The following is a 7943-nucleotide window of genomic DNA, read 5'->3' on the forward strand; positions in this document are numbered from 1 at the left end:
TATATATATATATATATATGTATATGTATATGTTCATGCTTACAAAAAACTATTAATGTTTGGATTGGAATTACACTAAATTCAGGGAATACATAGAACAAAAGTGTTCTCTATTATCTTGTTTTTTTATGATTTTGATATATATTTACACCACTTTAAAATACTGAAACCCACAAGTTAAAGGAGTGTTTATTTCAGCTCAGTTTGTAGAGATTTCTTTAAAAACAACTGTTTTCAAAGCAGCGTGGTAGGGAACAAGGGTACTGCAGAGATGAAACCCTCAACAGCAGAGCAGGAGGGAGGTGGCAAGCAGTGAAACTCTCCTCTTTCTGTCCTTTTATGTCCACCTGAGCTATAAGCCTATTTATTGGTGCCACCCACATCCAGGATGGGGCTTCTATTTTCCACCTGCAGACTTATGCTAGACATTCGGTGGGCCTACTGAGTCCTAACCTATTATAACACAGACTTTATCCACATTCACGCACCCTAGGCCCACCCACCTGTGAAAAGTCCCACGTACGAGAACATCAGCCTCTCAGGGGGTACATTTAGACACTATCCATACACTAGGGCCAAGGTCCCCAGAATAGTCACAAACATCTATTTATGGAAAAGGCATTGAGTCCATTTCAAAGAGTTGCCAGAATTATAACAGTTTTGCCTTGGCTGAAAAGTTCATGTCCAAAGTCTCTGAGATTTATGGCAACCCTTAACTGTGAGCCTATATGAAAAAGGAACTTAAACCCTCTCAATATACTGTGGTAATTGATAAATATTCTGATTCTAAAGGCACTGATAAGGGAATAAAAATGAATGGTCCAAAGCATGTCCAAATCTGGTAGAACAAACTTTAAACCCAATAATTCAATTTCTAGCATCCTGGGAAAACCCAGGATTTAATCTCCCAGAAGCTTGGAGGAGGCCACCTTCACGGCACCCTTGGTAATTTCAACTATGTTGCGTTCCCCTTTTGGCCAGATTTGCAACCTTGTTGCAGCTTTTCTCAGACAATCCACATTCCTAGCTTTTCCAACCTTCTGTTCTCCACAGCACCGTCAGGTTTGCACTCACAGCTGTGCACATCGCTTTCTGAAGAACACAAAGCCTCCCTGGCTCCACACCTATTCCACTCTGTGTGCAAGTAGAACCACATCATTTGGATTATACTAAGGTCTGCTACCAGCTTGGGCAGTAGTCTGCGACCCTTCTCTCTGGAATATAAGAATCAGTTGCATGGATTGCTGAACGTTGTGAATGCAGTCACAAGGAACAAACTCCATAGGCTGCTACAATAGGGAAACATGGGATTCTGCGAGTGACTTTCACTTTTGAGACTTGGAGGCTAGAAAAGCTGGAGTACTTGCTTCTTGTAATGCCTTCAGAACACCTTTTCTGTGGTCCTGCTCCTATTCAGCACCTAAGTTCTTCTCTGTTCCATCTTTTCTGGCCATGAGCTTTAGCTTCCTTTCTGGTCAAACTCAAAACTTTTGGAATCATTCTATAGCCCTCTGCTCTTGATTGTTAACATAAATCTGGCAAAAGCCCCCAATGTTAGCAAAATCACTGCCTCAACATTAGACTGTCTTGAAAATGTTTTCCAGATTGTTTAGTCCAACACACTTAATCTCAGTCTCCTTCAAAGTCTTTAGACACAAGATAAAAGTAGACAAGCTTTCTGTCAAATTAACACAGAAGCTCTGGAGCTTAACAGGCTCTGTAATCTTTGTTTCCAACAAAAACTTTTTGATCCTCGTCTTTACCAGGTGAATTTCTATCAGAGTTCTGGTCTTCTGAGCTTGGACAAGAGTCTCCAATAAAGCTTGTTTTATAGCATTGCAGTTACCTATTCAATACATATCTCCAAATACTTCCAATTTCTTCTTGCAATTTCAAAGGCTCCTGAGCTCCTCACCAGGTAATGTCACAGGAATGGCTTCATTCCTGGTACCAGAGTCTGTGTTGGTCACTTTCCCATGTCTGAGAAAAATGTTCAATATCCATAATTTAAAGGAAAGAAATATTAATTTCAGCTCACAGTCTGTAGAGGTTTCAGTCCATCAGCTGTGTATCGGCTGTTTCCAAGGCAGGGCAGCATGGTAGAGGGACATCTCACAGGATGAACAGTCCATGGCTAAGCAGGTGGAAGGTACCATCCTTCCTCCATATCCCTTCATATTCCAGGTAAGCTGTAAGCATATTGATTGGTGCTACCTATTCCTAGGGTGGTGTTTTCATTATCCTCACCCAGAATTGTGCTAAACTAGTCAGTGGGCTAACTGAGTTATCACACCTTTAGTATTTATCCACACACTCTTGACATTCACTACCTACATCCAACCACTTGTAAACAAACCCCACCCATGGGTATGTGAGCTTGGGGGAGGGGAAGCTGGATACAAGCCATAACAAGGGCCATAATAGCTAACTTGCTGCTCAGAGATATGGTCAGGTTAGAAGAGCATGTCACTGTGGGCATGGTCTGGAAAGGTGTATCTTCTTTCCAGCCTCCTTTCTTGAATATGTCTGCTTTCTGGTGTGCACAATGTGAATCATCTTACTTTTGTTATGTCCCCATCTCATGCCATCTCATCCAGGAACTAGAAGGATATGGATTGCAACATTTGCAAGCTGTAAGCTACAATTAACCTGTCTTTATTTAAATTGTGAGTGTTGGGTATTATGTCTCAATAATTAAAAAGTGGCTGGGATGGATTTAGGTACAAGGACTAGGATCATTTCCATGACTGTACTTGATAATGATGTCTTTGGAAGTGGCTTGGAAGAGGACTTTGAAATAGTTGGAAATGTTGGCTGAAAATACTTAAATATAATAAACTGAGTTTAATAAGGAAACACTAGATGAAGTTCAGAAGACCAGAGTGTGGACAGATACACAGAAAATAATGACCAAGTTCAGGAAATTTCACTGGGGAATAGGTGAACCGTAGGCTACCGTGGCAGCTTACTTCAAGCAATGTATTTTTTACAGTGGCAAAAACTTGTCTATTTTTGGTACTTGGTCTGAATCTTCATGGGAGAATGAGATGGAGAGTGGCATAAAAACTAAGCTAAGAGGAAATTTCAAGGAAGTCCAATATTGAGGTTGTGTTAGGGTTTCATTTACCAGCTCTATTTTATGAATCAAGAGCAAATAGCACCGTTGTCCAAACTATCCTGCTTACATACATAGATATACCACTTTTCCCCACTTCCTTTCCTGTCCTTCTCAACTCAGTAACTCTTTCCTTTTGAATAAGTGCATTTCCTTTTCCCGGTATCTTTTGTGCCCTCCAGATTCCATTTTCTCTTCCAGTTTCTCACACTAAGAAGACAATATGATGTTTACATATATGGGTCTGATTTAATTCACTTAAGGGTATGATCTCTAGTTGCATCTATTTACTAAACAAAAAAGACTGAAATTTATTCTGTTTTATAACTGAATAATACTCTATTGTGTAAAAGTACCATTTCTTCTTTATCCATTCTTCAATTGATGGACATCTAGTTTGTTTCCAGGATTTAACCATGACAAATTGTGCTGCTATAAACATGGGTGTACATATATCACTGTGGTTTGAGGTTTTCAGTTCTGGAAAAATACCCAGGAGGGAAATGACTGGCTTGAATGGTATCTCCAATCATAGCTTATTAGTGAATCTCCACGCTGATTTCCACAGTGGTTGCACCAGTCTGCATTGCTACCAAGAGTAGAAGAGAGTTCCTATTTCTTCACAGCCTCTCCAGCTGTTATTGGCTGACTTCTTGATGTGAGCCTTTCTTTCTAAGATGAAATTTCAGTGTTGTCTCAACTTGTTTCTTGAATGACAAATGATGTTGAACATTTTTTCAAATATTTACTTGCCACTTGTATTTCTTCATCTGGAAAGTGTATACTTGTGTCAGAACTCCAGTTTTGGACTAGGGATTTGAATTTGGGGGTGACTATTTTTAATTCTTTCTATGTTCTAGATAGAAGGCCTTTGTCAGTGGGACAGTTGGCTATAAATTTTTCCCAGTTTGTAGGTTTTCCTTTTACTCTGTTGGAGTTTTTCTTTGAAGTTCAGAAACTTTTTAAAGTGATTATATCCCAGTAGTTGATATTGATACTTTGAAGTATTTCCCATGCAGTTTGGTTTTGCTGTTGTTGTTGTTGTTCATGAACTCTCTACCTACCTCTATGTCCTTAAGATTTCTACCTAGATTTTCCTGAGAAGATTTAGTGTTTCCCTGCATTTCTGTTGGACTCTGGAAGGGAGGAGAGTATGTTTAATTTGTTATGTCTCCTTTTCTCAACTGTTTGTGCCTTTTCCCTTCTTAACTTCTTTTATATTTCTGTGTTTTTTATTTTTTCTTCAAATTTTGCATGAATGTGTCTGGAAAGATAAATAACTGTTTGGAAGATAACATTATGCATTACAGCAAATATTGTGAAATTCATATTACTTTGTTGAATGAAATCGTATCACTTGTAATTTTTTCTGTTTTAATACTATTTTGTACTCTTTTGAAAAAAGGAAAAAGAGTAGTGAAAAAAGAGCAAATATTATTGCTGAGTCATTTTTATTTTTTGTAAATTAATTTTATTGAGAAACAAATAACAATGAGACAGTTTCAAAATTGATTAGTGTGACCGTTTCAATAACTGATACATTCCATATTGTTTTCTTTGTAGTGGTTATTCACGGTACAAGGTGCAGACATGATATCCTATACAAACACTATTAGTACAAAACTTTCTTCTCATTGAAAAAAGAGTAAATAGGGGGGAACTACCCACTCGAGCCCCCTCTCCTGTCCTTCTCTCTCAGAACAGGAGCATTCTTTCTCTCAATAAATATATTCTGCTCATAACCTCAAAAAAAAAAGAAATAAGAGTAAATAGCTGTATATCTATCCTAACTATTTTATATATACATTTACAAAATGGTCCTTCATTTGTATCCCCATTTTTTGTTTAGTTTTTTCAGAGATGGGTGTTCCATTGCCTTTTAAATATTGTATGTGCATGAATTCAGCAAAATAATCATATAGTCCAGTAGTCCAATAATAGTAGTGGGTTATCCATAGGACTGGCAATGTCAGAAGTTGTTGACTTGAGCCATTTACAGTTCAGCATATTAATATAGCTTTACTTTTCCTACCTCAATTTTACACTTTTCTGCTGGATGGTTAAGACCAAGATAAAGTAAGACCTATATAACAAGAAATGTAACTTTTTTATCTGACAAGGTTAGTTAAATCCCCTCAAGATTTATCCTGAAAGTCTATACAGCAGTTTGTAGATCCTTTGTCAGTATTAGCCACGTGGATGAGTCATGGCCATTTCTTGACCAATTTTCTCTCTGTGAAAGCCTGAGAGAATGTTTTCTCTCCATGTGACTCTCCTTAGGCACACTCTATATCATAAATCACTTTCCTCTGTGGCCCCATAATCTCCTTGAAAAGAAAATTTGGGACACAACTGAGTTACAGGATGTTGCAGTACAAGTTCTCCTATGTCCTGAGTCCTCACTGACCTTGAAAGGCAAATAGCTCAGCAGATTAAAGCACCTGCAATCAAGTGAAGGGGCTGGAGATTCAATTCCCAGGCCTTTGGATTTGATCCTTCGGCCTGCTGTGCCAGCCCTTCCCCTGGGGCAAGCTGAGACAGCGATTGAGACTGCCTGTAATCCCAGCACTTGGGAGAATCACTGAGTCCTTTCTAGTAGTGAGACCCTGAGTCATTTTTGAAGTCTTGATTTTCTCTAGAAAAGAAGTTCTTTTAAAGTTAAGCTCTGGAAACTGGGCATGGTGGTGCGTGTGTGTAATCCCAGAACTTGGGACGCTGTAAACATGAGAATCACAAGTTTGATCTAATAGTGAGGCCCTGAACACCCTGTAGACCCTTCCCTAAAATACAGAAAAAAAATAACAAAAATATAAAGTTAAGGTCTGTAAATTTGGACAAATAGCAATGGTATTAACAAGAAACCAATTATTTTTACATCAGGATTACAAAACTTACGCCTTGAAGATACAGACATTGTCAAAAAGGCTTCACTCTCCACAGATTCAAGTGTGGGAAAGTGAAAGACTATTTTTTTTGAGAAGAGCCCCATTGCAATCTGCTGGTGAAAGCCATCCACACTGAAATCTGGCTTTCTCCATTCACACTGAGGCACTCAGGCCTCTACTGCTGTGATGCAAAAAAAAAATCAGGTTATTAACAGACTGTGGACTCTTCCACATAATGCTGATTTTAGGCATGTGCAGAATGCAACATTTGTGGAGTCAGAAAGGCTTCCACACAAATTTCTGGAAAAAAAAATGTGAGACTATAATACATGAAACTATGAAAGTAAGAAAAAAAGTGTATTAGAGATGCCAAGAAATTGGAGAAAAAAGGAGTATGGAGAAGCTGCAAGGTGTGAGCAAAGCCAGCCCAAGAGAGAATCCATTAGTGCTGAACACACCCTGCATGCTGTAGTGGTGGGTCTACTCGAAGCACTTGGAGTTCCATTTCACCAAGACTTGAACTAGGAACTGGACAATGAGCTATGTAACGTAATGTTTGCGCTGCTGGATTATGGTGTTTTTTGTGGGTCCCAACTGGTTTCTAGATCTCTGGTTCTCATTTTTGTAAGAAAAATTGTTCATTTTGTACCATTGTATATTGGCAGTGTTTCACTATTTGATTTTTCACAAACTTATAGCTAAAAGTTTTCTATGATTCTCAGAAACATTTACCTTCTTTCCAATGTTAGAAATATTAAGATTGTTAATTCTTAGAGATGTTATTAATTCATTTTTCATAAAGAGATGCACTTGAGTTTTCTGAAGGTCAATAGAGGAATGTTATGGTTTAGATCTAAAATAGCCTCCAACACCTCTCATTTATAGAAAGCAATTTATCATGGGACTTGAACTGTTGGCTTGATGTTCAGAGGTGTGATTGTATCAGAGGAGACCTGTCTTGGGTGTACAGCCTAGAACGATTTATTTCACTCCCAATTTCTCCCCTTCATGCTCTCAGCTTCCTGTTCACCATGCCTTGAGCAGGTCTTCCAACATGTCTTTCTGCTGTGAGTTCCTTCCCTGGAACCAGCCAACCTGGACTGGAATATGACACAAAATAAGCCTATTCTCCTTTAAGTTATGATCATCAGGTCTTTTGTCTAAGCAACAAGGAAAATGACTCAGATATAGGGCATACAAAATGTCTACATATTAAAAAAATTGAGAATTTTAAATTTATTTTACATAAAATAAGCATTTTTATTTAATAGTACTTGTAATTTTCTGTGTAGAAATATTAAAATAAACATATTTTTTCTTTACAGTCCTAATCGTTATGTGCTTATGTGTGAATGTATTAATTACTTGGCTTTTCTCGCTAATGTGACACTAACTAGAGTCAGGGAAAGTGAGAATTCTTTCTTCCCAATTGATCTTGTGAAAATGCTCTTAAAGTCCTACAAATAATGTGATACTTTTGTACAGAGTTTTTACCCAAGTAAGAAAGTCTCTATTCCTAGCATCCATGACCTTTTAAGATTATAAATGCTAAGTAAATGTTTTAGCAAAATTTTAGCAACTATTGTTGTAAATCTGTTTCCATTTTCAATTTCATCAATATTGGCAAACTATAATTTTCTAGAATTTAAAAGAAATTCTTCAATACAATTTTAACTACCCAATTACTTACTTTGTATCCAACTTTAATTATTCTATCTATGGTTTTACTCATACATGTACATAACACAAAAACAGTTGTATCCATGTGAAGATATAAAAATTTAAATTTTCTGTAGTATGCATAACAGTGCTTGTAATTTTGCATGCCTATATTTTGTAATCCGAGCAACTATTTTGAAGATAAAAATATGCACTATAACTACCATAGTTTATTCCCTATCATTTTGTTTTGAAATTCTGTATCATTTTTATTGTTTTCTTCT

The sequence above is a fragment of the Octodon degus genome, unplaced genomic scaffold (genome assembly GCF_000260255.1).
Source record: "Octodon degus isolate 3935 unplaced genomic scaffold, OctDeg1.0 scaffold00014, whole genome shotgun sequence".
Taxonomy (NCBI): domain Eukaryota; kingdom Metazoa; phylum Chordata; class Mammalia; order Rodentia; family Octodontidae; genus Octodon; species Octodon degus.